This window comes from Vidua chalybeata, chromosome 1, assembly GCF_026979565.1.
Source record: "Vidua chalybeata isolate OUT-0048 chromosome 1, bVidCha1 merged haplotype, whole genome shotgun sequence".
Taxonomy (NCBI): Eukaryota; Metazoa; Chordata; class Aves; order Passeriformes; family Viduidae; genus Vidua; species Vidua chalybeata.
In genome coordinates this window covers 48,590,597-48,605,800 of record NC_071530.1, presented here as the reverse complement: position 1 = coordinate 48,605,800, position 15,204 = coordinate 48,590,597, and the positions used below count along the sequence as shown (strand labels likewise).

Sequence of the window (15,204 nt, the reverse complement as noted above, 5' to 3'; positions counted from 1 at the left end):
TTCTGAAACGTTCACTACTCTCGTCCCCTTCCCTTCTGGAGGTGAGTTGCAAGGCATTTAGTGAAGGCATGAGTGAGTACTGCTTTTGTGTCCTGGCTCAGAGTACATTTTCTCCCTTCTCTGGGTACCCTGCTTGGCAGTAATGGAATGATGGGCAGCAGCCAGGTGAGGCCCTCTCCATTTCACTGTAAGTTCAGAATAATTTTGATAACCATCTTGGAAAATTAACCATCTTGGTCCATTGTTGAGATGGCTGCAACATCAAATGGCAAAAAGCAAAGAATTGGTCCTTGCCCCATCACCAGAGGTAGTACACAAGTGCCATTTATAGCCTCTCTGCTGGTCTTTTTGCTTTCAACTGGAACCTGTAGCACTGTGTTAAAGGGAATATGTTAAAGAATGAAATTAAAAGTAGATGGAGCCGCACATGACCATCCTAGGAGGAAACCACATCAGGAGGTGCATTAGCAGAAAAGGTTTTGGTGCGCCTGGCTGAATGCCTCTGATCACTTGAAGTGTGCACCAAGAGCTGGCTAATGCACACCCTGTTGTGGCTCATCACTCACTGTATTCTTCCAGTCTGATTCCATTCAGCAGTCCCCAGTAAAAGCAGGTGTTTGCTTCTGAGGGGAAAGAGGTGTTCCAGGGGTGCAAGGATAATACCTGCTAGAGCAAACATTTCCCTGCAACAGTCCCCCAGCCTTCTGTATATTTGTCCATATTTACTGGTACGCAAGTTTTGATACATTCATTAACCATGGCAAATTGTTTTCTCTAACTAGGGCTTTCTGAAAGCACATCATGAAAGAAGTGCATTTTTAACTGTGTATTTTAAATAAGAATTGTCTGTCTGTGGGAGTTGGGTTATTTGTATCACTGTAGACAGAAATTATCTCTGTATTTCATAGGACCTTGCTGTTTTGTACTTACTGACTGTTTATTTTTCATCCATAGGATTACTAATTGCAGCTAGTACCAGACGCTTATGTTTCCTTTCAAGTTATTGTAGTAGAGGGCATTGTACCAGATGCATGGTTATTCACAGACATGCATTTCCAGCAGCTGAATTGCTGGATCTGCTCTAAATGATCTATGGCAGTTACATTTGGTGTTGTACAGATATAATTTTACTGCATATTAATAGCCACCTAGCAAAGAGGTAAATGCCCTTTTCTCGGCTGGATGCAGAATGAATGCCTGGATGTATTCAGTTGGGTAAAACGAGGCCGGGGTTTTAAATGCACAGCAGCAGTTTCATGTATCGGAAACGCGTGTGCTGGTGAATTGCCTGTTTCTCTCTGCCTTGATGGTGTGCAGCAAGGCTCCCAGGGAAACATCATCAAGCCAGATCCTAGAGACATGCTGGGCAGGGGAGGGGGAAGGGGATCATGTGCCCCATTTTTAGTGGCTCATCTGCTACCACCCAAAATCTGCTGCAGTCGGTTTTTTTTGTAATTTTTTTTTTTACCCCTTTCAGCAGCTCGGCTGATCAGCCTGAAGGCTGTCAAGTTCCACCAGCAAAAATAATTAAAACCACCCTCCCTAGACCTTTCGCTTAAAGATGTCCTCTGGAGTCAAGGCCCATTTCCTTCCCTCTTTATTTTTCTTGGGGGTCGTATGTCGGGGGCGACAGGGAGTGGGTGGGAGCAAATAACAAGGAATCGGAGGGGATTAACGAGCTTTCTCCTTATTAGCCCCGCTCGGGTGCTTTGTGTCTCTGCTCTTGGCTGAGGATGGGCTGACGGGGAGGGCTTGAGGGAGGGAGGGAAACAATGTGACTGGAGGGGTCGGCTGCGGGAAGCCACAGGCGCACGGGCGGACAGACAGAGCCATCCCACACACAGACAGATACCGGCCCGGGCGGGCATCTCCGGGCCGTGCGCGGGGCTGGGTGGGGTGAGGGCGGGCAGCGCCATGGCGCCGGGGCCAGCAGGTCCTGTGCGGCAGCCGGGGCAGCGGCGCTGAGCGCAGCGAGCACGGAGCCGGCGAGCGGCGGAGCCGGAGCGCGGCGCTGCCTGCGGTCCGGGGCGCACCACGCTGCGTGGGCGGGGAGAGAGAGAAAGGCAGAGGGAGAGAGTCGCAGACAGACAGTACAGCCCGGGAGCGCGGCAGATAAAGGACGGAGGACAGGGAGAGAGGAGCGAGCCAGAAGGGGATCCAGGCAGGCGCCGAGAGCGGACAGGCAGAGGCGGGCGGAGCGGCGGACCGGGCCAGGACAGGAGGCGGTCGGCGGGTCGGGCGGTGCCGCCGCGGCCACCGCGCCCGGCCAGCAGCGCGGCGCGGCGGCGGATCTCCTCCCGCGGCGGAGGCGGAGGAAGAGACCATGTCTTTCAGGAAGACAGTCACTGTACTGTAACAGCAGCGTATCCGCAGCAAAATAAACAAACCGGCCAACCAAAAATACCAAACAAACAAAAATAGCCCGAGCCGCCAAGACGCTGGGGGCAGATCCCGTTTGCAGGCAAGGTAAAAAAAAAAAAAAAAAAAAAGAAAAAAAAAAAAAGGAACGAAAAAAAAACAAAACCAAAACCCAAGGAAGCCAAAGCAGAATCTGTCGACATTTGTGTGGCGTGATGTTCTTTGTTGTCGCGATTTTTTTGTCTATTTTTTTTTTCTTCCAGCATGTGTTTTCTGTCATTTCGTTGGAGTCATTCGTCCCATCCCCCCTCCACCCCCCCCCCCACCCCCCGCCACCCCTCCCCGTGATCTTTTAATTTTTGAGGTCAGGGTGGCTGGAGCATGTGGAGTGGAGAGAGGGAGAAACAGGAGCTGTGTATGGAACCGGGGCTTGTCTTTATTGCGTGCGATGGGCAATTATTAATAGCGGCTGCAGGATTCCGGCTCTAAGATGTGGTATTTACTAGAGGGGGAGGGAAAAGAAAAGGAAAAAAAGGGTGTCGCTCGTAGTGCGGCGGGGCAGGATGCTATCGGTGCTGGAGCCGGCGCCTCGCACGGGACTGCGGAGTGGCAGCGTAGCGGTGGTGACAGCCAGGTAGGGCGGGAAGGGCTCGGCGCGGTCGCGGGGCCGCCTGCCCCGTGGAGGGCGGCGGCTTCCCAAAGTTTCGGCCGCCCGGCGGTCATCGCCAGAGGCGCTGCCGGCGGGAGCAGAGGCGGTCGGGGTCGGGCGCGGAGGTGAGGTGGCCGGTGGTCGGGAGCCGGGCTGGGGCAAGGGAGCCGAGGGTCTGGGGGGGGGGGGGGGGGGGGGTCTGCGGGGGGAGATCGCCTTCCTCCTAGCCGTCATTTTAGCTAAAATGGATCAAACTCTCAGGAAAATCGCAACTTTTACTCGCTGATTTGTGAACAGCATCGCGGGATCCGCTTTCAAAGCCGTGTTTGCTGGAGGGCAAGCCTGGGCTGCTTGGAGTGTCATTGTTCTTAAGGGTGGCGATGTGAGGGCAACAGATTTACTTCCTTAACATCTCTTTTTGCATGCAGTGAAGGAGCATCACAGTTCAGGTGTTACAGGCGTATTGTTAGGTGTCCCGTTTTCACAAAAAGCAGTTCATGTTACTCCGCTTGGTGTATTCTGCCTACTTGTCTGTGCGTCTCAAACGATATCGCTTGTAAATCTAACCCCAACGTTCATCTAGCGCAGCCATTGCGCACCCTTGTTTAATTGCTCTTATTTATTTTGCCTTCATTTACCGCGTCAGCCAGCGGGGGGAACACGCTCCGATTCCGGGTGCATTTTTACGTGCTAGGTGTGTCTCTGCGCTTCCAGGTGTGTGCGGTTTTGCTTAAAACTCATCCCGCCGCCGTGTGACATCGCTCTAAATGTGTCGGGAGGGGAAACAAAAGCATTAGAGAGCGACACAAGTGTCTGTGCATCACCTGTTTGACTTCTCTGCCATTGCAATGCTGAGCCACATGCATGCCCGGTGCGCGTTCTTCTAAATGGCATATGCACATTTTAGGCAAGTACAAAGCAATTGAAGCTGAGGGTGATGGGGAGGGGGTAAAAAAAAGAAAACCAACCAAACCAAAACCGTACTGTAAACTGATCTGCAACTTTATGAATCGCATAATTTAACTACACGCTGATTTTGTTTTAGCAGTCTTCATCACGGATCGAGGCAAGTTTGTGTGCACAATTGGGCTTGCAAATTGCTAATCTCGCACTGACTTTGCCTCTCAGTTCCCAGCTGGGCATGGTTACCTTGAGAGCTGTGGTATCAGCACTGTCAGAGCATGCTCCGGTGGGGAGATCGGGTGTGTTCTATTTTTAATACTATTTAATGAAGATGCTTCTCACTCTGCAATATACGAAGCATAATGGAAGAGCAGAGCGATGATTGGTTATGGATACTGGAAAAGGAAAAATGCAAAGGTAAAAATGGAAATCCCTCAAATATTTCTATTACATTAATGAAAGAAAATGCAGCTGTGCAGGAACGTGATTGATTAGCTCATTTTAAGCTGAAGAGTTTTGTGGTGTCTAGGAGGCTTCTTTTTTAAAGTTCTTTTAAAAAGTTGCATGGAGCAAACTAGATAATTTTGTGCTATTGGTAAATCTTATTGTATGTGGGCATGCTTAAGTTGAAGAATATGCCATTTTAAAATTTTTTAAAATAGTGAAGTATCTTGCAGAGGAGTAGCGCTAAGGAACATTTTAAATATTTAATTTTTTTTCTTGTGGTAACCAATTTTAACGATTAGCTCTATTTACATGCTTATTGGTAGACTCTTGAAGCGGGAGTTTTGAGTTTTTATTCCTTGCACTTAAATTCAGTTGATATTAAAAATCATTGTTGCATGCAATGCTCACAGAATGCAACTGGCTGTAAATCTCTTGTGTAAAGGAAAATACCCATAGATAATTACAGTGTATGCCACTTGGCGAGATAAATGGAGATACTTTTGAAAACTGCCCTGTTATATTCAGTGTACTTGTAGTCAGAAATGTGTTTATTAGCTATTTGAAAGAATCCACACACTTAGAATCATGTAGAGAAACTTGCCTCAATTAAAGATGTCTTCTGTAAAACAACTGTATTTTCTCTCTGTTGTCTGCAGTTTTACAGGATGGTGGTCTAAGAAACAGCTGAGTACCCCTCCTGCAAAATCCTTTTTGAAGCAATTATTTCTTTCTGCTATGTGGTAGTCATTTTGACTGCCCCTGGGCTAAGTGTGCAAGTGAGGATTGCTCAGACGAGTGTTGCACCGCATCGTACCCATGAAGGAAAAATTACATAATGGTGACAGAGGAAATGCAAAGAGATTTTAACACAGGTGTAATTATAGTTCTCAGAGAGGGAGAAAACAGTGCAAAAGTAACTTTGAAGCTTCATTCTGTTGGAGTAAAATTGTGGGCCAAATCATGTTTTCCTGATGATACTACTTTTCCTGTGGGCTTTACTGGGGTTATTTGCATGATTATAGTAACTAGAGTTGGCCTGAGAAATCACTGTTATTAAACAGAATTTTCAGGGAGTACATAAAAGAAACCTAAGAACTTTTTAAATCTGCTGTGCTCTTGACTTCCTCACAGGTCATGATTTTGAATAACTAACTTCAAACTTGGAATAAATAGGGGGGAGGAAAAGTGTACTAATTCTAGGATGGTTTACTTACAGTCTGTCTTGCATCCTGTAGGCATTGGTCTTGCTGCAGTCAGTGGGAGCTTTAAAATTGGCTCCATGGTTTAATCAGTGCTAAAGACAGACTCCGGGACAAATTTTCAGCATCTGTAAATTAATGTAGTTTCATTGGTCTTAAGAACAGTGTAGACTTACACTAGCTGATGATAACACCTCTCTGCTTACAAGATCTGTAACTTGCATTGAACAGTATTACCAATTTTGTTGGCATTAATTTCAGAGTAGGAAAATTATTTTGGCAGACTGGAAAATCCTTGTTTATAGGGACTACTCACAAATGAGTGGCTTGATCCAGTGACTGCTCCCAGCTTAATTTCCTTGATAAGTTTTAAAGCTAGATGTGTGTAAGCTACATGATTATTTAAAGGAAATGCTATTCACGTTAAGTAATCTCTTTTCAAAAATATCGTTACAGATTGGCCAGTTGAGAAGTAATGTAACTACCGTGCAATAAACTTGCAAAATCCATTTGTCCCCTGCTCATTCATTTATTAGATTTGAAGTTCTGTATTAATGTTCTTAGCGGGTAGTAAGTCAAACAAATGGGTCCCCTTTTCTTCTAGAAGATTGAAACATTCATCAAACAAGTAATACATGGCAAAGACTCTGTACATTCCAGTGGAGAGCACTCAGTTCTGAAGATTTAAAATATTCTGTATGAATATCTGTGGGGTAACGTGCATTTCTAGGATACATTCTATTTTGATGACAAACTGCAATCCAGGTAAGTTAGACTTTCCCTAATTAAAGTTGGGTAAATTGAATTGCAGATAAATTATGCACACCATGTGAGGTCATACATCTAGTTTTTGACAGTCATCAAGTGAGACCTATTCTGGTCACTAGGCTTGTGACTGGGTCACCCCTGGATTGTAAGTTTCCCCAAATAATTGCTGGTGTTTGTTTTCTAATTTTTTCACTTGATACATTAAATGCTGACTTTCAGAAACATGTCAATGTAAATAAGTTTACATGCTTGTTTGTAACTATCAAAGTATTTTATTTTTACATAGTAATTTAATGGTAAGTCCTTCTAACAAGGAAGTAACTTCAGAACAAGTGCAAATAATGACTCATCTCTGGTTTGTTTGTTTGATTTTTTTTTTTAATAAATTAAACTTGCCTATAAATTCATGTAGACATACTGCTTACTGTTTGTGGACAGAATGTTTTTCTTGGGGTCTTTCTTAAGAAGGAGGCTTCAACCCAAATCAGAAGAACAGCCACTATGGCTTGCATGAGTATATGCTGGTGTTCACAGAGACACAGTTTATTAGAGAAATAAAAAAGACAATATGCCATAAAACTACAATACTTCCAGTTTTAATTAAAACTAATTTTTTAGTAAATAACATCTACGATAGATTCTTGCCAATTCCTCATTTGTCACTGAAGGTCCAGACTGCTTAGCTGTAGGACTTTACAATTGCTTAGATGTTTGAAGTGACTCTAGTTTTAGGCTTCACGTGTTTTCATATGTTGGTTTTACAGTAGGCAAGCTGTATAATTCAGTAAATTGAATTTCCTTCGCTTATCTTAGTTTATGAGAGCGCATAAATAATCTGTATTAACGTTTAATGTGTGACATAGACAGTCCAAAGTTACAAATTGGATTGATTCCAGGGGAGGAGCACTGGAGCTCTCTGTTACTTCGGGAAAACAAGTCCATAATGTCCTGCCACTGCTGCCCTCTTCCACCTGGTAGTAATGTTGCTGGTATTTACTACTTTTTCATTGTTGTAATTTTCCAGGCTTTCAGGTAATCCACTTATTTTTGGTTCCTTGGAAAAAGTAGTTGTGGAAAAGGTCTCCTTTCATTCAAATACACATTTTTTAGTCACATAGTGGGATCTTAAAACTCTCTCCCATCATTCTAGAGTCCTAAATAGGTAATGAGCTGTTACATGAAAATGATACATTTCTTTTTTTCCCCGGCTATTACACATAAATTCCCCGTTACTGAGAGGAAAAAGCACACTAAATACAGAGAGAAGTACATAAACAAGAAGTAAAAGAAATTGCTTTTTAAAGGAGTGAGTTCATGATGACTGTTTACATGAACTAATTGCAGCTGTGGTAAACGTGGTCAAAAGAAATACTAAATATGCTGTTCGGTTAGTGCTGAAGGAAGATGCGAACTGCGAGAGAGCAATAATGTCATATATCATGACTAAGCTGAAATGCAGAAGGAATAGTTAGGCAGTGACAGCTGGGAATTTGAAATTTGTGATTTGGATATCCAATGACATTATGAAGCAGGGGGTTTAGAGTACTTTCTAGTTACTGGCAACGTATGGAGGCAGTAACCATGTAAGGCTGTTTTTAGGGCAGCCGTTCACATAGCATATGCTGAAGTGTGTAAGGTGAGAAGTGCATTTTTATAAGTGAGAGAAAATTTTCACAGGGAAATTGGGACATTAGGGATCAGGTCAGATGTCTGATCTTGATCTTTTAAGGCCAAGAGTCACAGATTACAAAGAGTAGTACCATGAGAAAGCAAAGTCCTATGGAAGTGTTTTTTTAATTTAAGGCTTTCTGCCACATTCATGATTTAGTCTTGGACAGTACTAAAATTTATTTATGAGCTGTTTATGCAGTGCTTTTGTTAAAATTCTAGAAGCTTAGTAACAACTTCCAACTGATTAAACTGCCTTTTTCCAAAATTGGATGCCTTCAAGTCAAAGGAAAACTTAAATGGTTGGCAGGATGGTGTGACAAAAAAATAGCAATTAAGAAAAACCCCAGTAAATACTCCCACACCCGCTCCCCCACAATTAAATGCTCTGGTTTTTAATTTCTCAAAGTTTTTGTCTTCTGTTTGCAATCTATGCTAAAACATAAAAAGCAAATATATACAAATCACCTCCTTTCAAGCTTCTGTTTATCCCAATTTTTACAGCCATGCAGCAGTAATTTTTACTGGATTCATAAAATCATCAGAGCCAGTTTTATGTTCTAGGATTTGAACTCTGTCATCAAAAGCATGCCTGAACAGCTAATAATTTCGTGAGTAATGAATCCTGTCGCAGTATTTGTATTTTTATTGCCTCATGAGTTGAAGTCTTCTTATGCCTTCACTACAGAAAGCATTTTGTAAGTTTTCATTATTAAATATCAGTCAGACTGTGCTGCTTTTCTTCACAGGGAGCGCAAGTATCTTGGGTTTAGTGACCTGCAGAGCTTCTCATGGTGTAATGTTTTTCTCTACTGTGATGAGAGTTCACACTTTGTTCCTACATAAAGAGGGATGGCAAGGCTTCTCAGTAGATTGAAGCCAGTGAAGATAAACTGCAGTGATTAGAAGCATTTTATAAATACAATTAAATTATTATTAATTAGCATGAAGTGTTCAACTATATATTTGATTGAATGGGAAGTTTTACTGGGGAGCAAACTTCAGTGGTGTTGATGGTCTTACGTGAAATAGGTGATGTTCTTCTGAAGAATAGGCCTACTTTGTGCTTTTTGGGTATTTGTGCCATTGAACTTTATTTGAAGTGCCTCAAAGTAAATCATAAATTGCAGTGATACAAATTATAACTTGAGGTTTTTCCATTTTCAAGTGACTATTCTGTTTCTAGTTACATTGCTGTTGGCATAACATTTAGAACACTTTAAATGAGGCTGCTTAATACATTATAAAGTATTTGTCATGGAGTCAGAAATGTTGATGGTGTCATAAAAGCTTTAAGGGAAACACATCAAATAAATTGGTCCACTCTAAATGCTCACTATAGATTTTAATGTAAGCCCAGGAAATGTCTGATAGCTTTATAATTTATGTACTTTATAAACCATGACATCTGAAGTGAGAAGGTCTGACTTTCATGCTTTCAGGTTTTGTTCCTTTAGGAAAAATTCAGAGCTTTCTTCTACAAAACAAAACAAAAAAACCCCCCAAAAAAACCAAAAAAAACAAAAAAAAACCCAAAAAAACCCAAAAAACAAAAACAACAACAAAAATTTAAAAAAAAAAAAAAACCAAAAAAAAGAAAAAAGGGGGAATTCTGAACATTGATCTGTAAGTGAAGCCTAATGAGTGACTTAGGGCATCTTAAAGTGCCGTATTTCATAAAGCATACTACTGTTAGCATCTGGAAATGCTAATGAAACTTATGTTTGATCCAGGTATGATTTTTGGGAAAGCTTTAACTCATCAAAAAGGAGCATAAGTTGGAAAACATAATGTGTTTATTAGCTTTGTGTGTTTCAATATGCTTTTCCACTACAGAGAAGCAGTCTGTTCTGCAACTGAGCAGCAAAATGGAGTAAACTCTAGTGACAAGAGCTATGGCAAGCAGCATAAGAATCCTGTTAGATACAGAAGACAATGAATTATTACTGAGGGATAATGCAACTTTTGTTTAATCTATGTACTGTTGAAAATGACTGCATTTGAAAGAAGTCCTTGAATGGCCTGCTTCTTAAAGTAGCCCACTCAAAATTGGTGGCTAAGATAAGGGAGTTGTGGGGTAAGGGCATATAGTGGAGGATTAGTGCTAGTAGTATTGCTTGTGATGTGAAATCAGAAGTAGGAGGATAGCAAAGGGAAGTAGAACTTTCAGGGGAGGTTCCCTGATGATAAACTAACTGGAATTTTGGATAATGTAGAGAAAATATATAGATGTGTAGCCTCTTTTCAGTATCATTTATTTTCTGATTTAAACAAAAATAAAATTCCTTATGTGTGTTGTGATGCCTATCTTTGCATAGAGGATCAGGACAAAATGGCTACTCCTCTGCAATCACACCTAATCACACTAAATCTGAGGTTAGAGGTGTTGTAAATGATCTACATCTTCTGATTTTTGCTATTGCAGAATTGCTCCTGTCTGGCACCTATCTGGCAGGAGAGAAAGGAAGATAACAAAATTTTTGCCAAGGTCTGAGGACAGCTCCATGGCAGTGTGGGCTAAAATGGGACTTCTTAGTTTGGCTTAATGTCAATGTAAGAAACTGGTGGGTGAGTCTTGGGGAGACATGCAAGATTGTGGATTCTGTGGTATGTAGCCAGTTCTCTGAAAATAAATTGGTTTCTATCCTTGGTACCTCTTCTCTTGGCATGACAGTACCTCCTAAGTTAGTCAGGTATTTGCTGAAATAGTGTAATGTTCCCTGTGGCTACATAAATCCCCACCTTTCCATAAAGGGCTTTCTGTTAATGGGGAAGGATTGGTAGGAAAGAGCAAATTGAGACACAAATCTTGATGCAGCATTTTAGCTGCCTGTGTTTCTGTTGCCAGTAACCCTGTAGGCATGGTCTGTGGTTCCACAGGCACCCTGTCCACTCACTCTTTTGTCGTGATGGTTTCCGCAATGCGGGAGGAAGATGCGGCAGGCACCTACCTCTCTCAAAAACCCACGTATTTCTTTGATGTGTTTGTTATTCCTCAGGGTTTTTTTGGTGGTTTTTTTTTTTTGTTTTTTTTTTTTTTTTTCAGGAAGTAGACCAGAGAACATTATTCATACTCACAAAGGCTAATTACAATTTTTCCTCTACAAATAATTTCTTGGAGAGCTGTGTGTTCAAAGAACTGCTGCTAACTATTTTCTGTGCTACAGTTATGCTCAATGTCCAGGCAGCGAGTGCCGAAATGTGGATTCCTTTGGCACCTATTCCTGTTTGTGTTGGTTTGATAACATACACTTGTGTCACGTCTTTATTAATGTTGTCAGGCACATCAAAGCCATCTGTAATAAAACTGCTTCAGGAGAAGAGCATGTCAGAAAATGTGACAGTAAAATACCGACACTTCTTAACAAAACTTTTTTATTGATTAAACAGCACAATTTTAATATGTGGAAAAAAGAAATCAGTTCTGATTATTTCAGGACTTTGAGAGCAACTCCAGTGAGTCCCGAGTCTTTGGTTTGCCTGTAAAGTGACAGCAGACCGAGAAATTTAGTGGTATATTATGAGAAAATTCTATGGCATGGGAATGTGTTTGCTAGGTTTGCGTTGACTGAGATCATAACAAGAGAGGAGCATAAGTGACCCTCGTATTTCTCGTGCATAGTTGAATATTCTCCTGGAATCTGTCATTTATTACCCATACTCAGTAGTTGGAATGGGGATGGCATATGATGCAACATACCAGTGGTCCTCGGAACATCAGCTGTATGTACAAGCAATTTCAATGTCTATTCACTGCCAGACATGATTTTAATAAAAGGAATTCAGGGGATGTGTTCCTGACCCAAGATGGTTTATTTTGGGACAGTAACTTGATGTACTATTGTATTATAAAATCTGAAAAATGGGAATAATTTCAAGTAGCTTTGCCACCTCAGCAGAAAAAATAAAAAATATGGAGGGTATCTAATGTTATATTCTTTTGTCAAAGCTGAGTGTGTGAAGTAAAGCATACTGAAGTTAGGAGATTACTGTGTCCTTAGGTGTAACATAAACAAAGGATTTTCCTAAAAATTGGTCCGTAGCCCTGATTTGAAGCTTGCTGGAAGTGCAGGAAGATAAATCTAGGAGGAATTCACCACAGTTCCAATATAAACTCTTTTCTGTTCTGCTTCTTGATACATGAATTTCAAGCAGTCAGTGGCATGGATGTCTCTGCCTCTTTTTTGGCTGTTTTGACACTTTCATCAGTTGTCTCTATTGTGCTCCTTATACTCTGGCCATTCTTCATACTGAGCTTTTGCTTTTTTCTAAGTTCTGCCCCTTATGCAAACTTTACATTGTTAAACTGACCCACCTGGCTTTTCTTGGGTTTTCAGCATTTGTTCACATTTTCTAGCTTTTTTTTTGCTTGCCTTCTTCTATGTCAGGTATTTACCCCTGTTTAAAAGAGTTGAAACCTTTGATTTAATAGTCATATAGCACTGCAATTTTTAAACAGCCTTTCTTGGTAAATTTTTGGACATTTAGTTTATAATAAACACATTATATAAAACATACTATTGTTATTCAGAATACACCAGTTCCCAAATCTCTTGGATTTTGTTCTGGTATCTCTTAAGGAGAGAGTGCCATCAGGTTGGATTGCATTTGTGAAACAAAAAGTTTTATGGTGAAAGCTAGAAGACCCTGTGTTTTTGAACTTTATGTATGGAGTTCCTGTTGTTATATCTGGGTCCCTTTGGGGCCTTCATCCAAATTCAGTAAGCTCCACAGAACTGTGTATGTGTTTCATGCTCCTGGAAAATGTTGCGTCCTGTACTCTATTTATTTAAATTATTTTGGTTTTCTAGGATTAGCAGTACTTTCAATACATTTTTGTCTGTTGCCTAGAAAATAAAGTGTAATGGAAATGACCCAGACTAAATACCTTTAACAGTGTTTTTGTTGTCAAAGACTTATGTGTTGGCTCTCTGACTTCTCTCTATGTTGTGAGCACCATAGCACCTAAAACAGTATGTTGGAGGCAGTTTACTGTGTTACTGGGTTGTACACAGTAACAAAGAAGGGGAAAATTACTGGAGTTCTTACATATGGAGAATTATTTTGTATTTCATGTCTGTACACTTGTTGAATAAGCTTGGAAACTGCACCAAAAGCTGCAGGTTATATATTCTTCTTGTGCTTCTGGTTATCGTGACGTCATGGCAACAGATCCTGGTCAAAACTGGAGGAAACTGATTGATTGTAGAGATTGTTGCCAGCTGAGGCAACTAGCTGTCCACATTTGAGGACCTATTCTAAATACATAATCCCTATATATTTTTTGTGAAATGCATGTATAGTAGCTCCTTCTAAAGACAGAAGTAAAGGTTGTGTTTGAAGGAACATGGTTTGCTGCCATCATCTGAAAGCTGAAATTTATTTTCTCCTATATTTTGTTTCTTTTCTTTTTCTTGCTGCTGAGATATAGCAGGAGAATTGCCTGTATTCTGCTGCCAATTATGGATTTAATTCAGTTATTTTTTTTTTCAGTAATCTGATTGCCATTAGTGCCTAGTTCACTAATTGTTCACTGTACTCTGTCAGTTTATTATGAAAGTAACATTCTGAAATGAAACCTAATAAATGATGGCAGCAGTATGAACAGATGATGTATAGTAGTTATGAACTGATTTTTTGTTTCTTTTAATGGGTTAATTTCCAGACTGGTGGACAGTCAACTCAGTTATCTCTCAAGTAGCATGAATTGAAGAAATCTCTTACCTTTCAAACACAAACTTCTGTTGTATGGAGTCATTCCATTTTTTAGAGGGTTGTCATGTTAATAAGCTGTTTATTCCACAAATAGTGGTGCCTATGCGTTTCTCAATGTCCTTGGTGGTAATTTAATTATTGAATTCAATTTTTTGCCAAGGAGATGATTTGTGATTCTTAAAAGTATGAGTGCAAATGTTTGTAGTACCACAGACCTGAAATGCAGTGAGAGGGACTTTTTTTTTCACATAGCCTAGGTTTAAGTTGACTGACTCTTGTTTTTATTGACTTGATCCTCTAATCTTAATCCTTGTAAATAAAGGCATGAAAATATTAGCCCATATAACCCTATTGCTGCAATTCAGTCCAATATGCAGCAGGATCCTGTTTCTGTAACAGGAAGCTGGTATGGCAGAAGATCCTTCCAAAATGTGCATCTACATATTTTGTGGACTCAAAAGGTCAAGATCTAGCATTTGTATTACTGAGCAAACTTAAGTTGGAATTTTCCCCAAATGACTGCATTATCAGTCTGCTGCTCAACTGCCTTTCCAGTGCAGTGGATAGGAAACAACAGGATTGCATTTGGAAGATAGGCATAACACTTACTTTCATCTTTCTGCTAAATTTGGCCATTGAAACGGCTGAACTTCTGATATATGGTAGGGGAAGTTGCTGTAAAAGTAGTTGTGTTAGAAGTTTATATTCTTCAGCTCAGCAGAATGACTGTAGATTCAACATGCAGTCTTGACCACCTCCACTCTTGTGCTCACTAGTGTCACTGAAGCAGAACTTTATTGTTGAAAGCTGATTTTTTATACTGTCATTTCTGTAAAAGCAAGAAATGGGAAAAAACAACAAGTAAATTCTCAAGCTTAAAAAGAGGAGGATGACACTGGGCTACTGCTGATGCCTGGCTGTGTAGTGTGTGCATGTGGAAATGGTTTGGGAGTGGTCATTGGCCTCTGAAGACCTGTTCTTCTCAGCCCTGCATGGGCTGAGGTGATGGGTGTGGTAGGTGATGGGTGTGATGGTCATAAAATGCCTGTTTATTTCAAGAAGCTAAAGGAGACTCTTTTATAAACTGGCTCACTAGTCTCCCAAGAGAGGATGTGTTCATTGAGTTCCAAGTGGAAAATCAGGGCTGCTTCCTTTTGAAGTATTTTGTGGTAGTGTCAGTGAAATACTATGACATATTTGGTGGGGATTTGTTGGGTTTTATTTTAGGAAGGGATAGATTTCAGTACTTCCAAATGCCTTTCTGAGGTTATTTGGATAATTTAAGGTTTTTCTTTTTCAGTGAAGGCTTTTAATATTTTTTGTCTTTAAAAGAGGTCTTTCTGGTAGTGGGAAGTGCTACAGATAGTTTAAGTTGATGAGTTGTATGACATACTAATGTCCTCACAAAAAATAGCAGCTTTCCCCAAAAATACGTTTTCCAAGAGGAAAAGCAGATAAATGGGGGGTTTGTGAGTGAGAAGCATGAAGCTTTTCCAA

The 15,204-nt window shown here is 40.9% G+C and overlaps 1 protein-coding gene across 28 annotated transcripts in view; it reads left to right on the top strand.

Annotated features, from left to right (window-relative positions):
- Positions 1-2,092: 2,092 nt before the first annotated feature.
- ARPP21 (cAMP regulated phosphoprotein 21) overlaps positions 2,093-15,204 on the top strand; it is a 139,165-nt gene continuing 126,053 nt past the window's right edge. For 7 of the 28 annotated variants that reach the window (XR_008430481.1, XR_008430482.1, XR_008430484.1 and 4 more), the window contains exon 1: positions 2,093-2,466. The gene's annotated coding sequence lies outside the window, so the exon portion shown is untranslated. Of the gene's footprint in view, positions 2,467-2,722; positions 2,993-3,112; positions 3,133-4,122; positions 4,328-15,204 lie in introns of those variants that run through there. The other 21 variants (XM_053940366.1, XM_053940358.1, XM_053940402.1 and 18 more) reach the window with 8 other exon arrangements.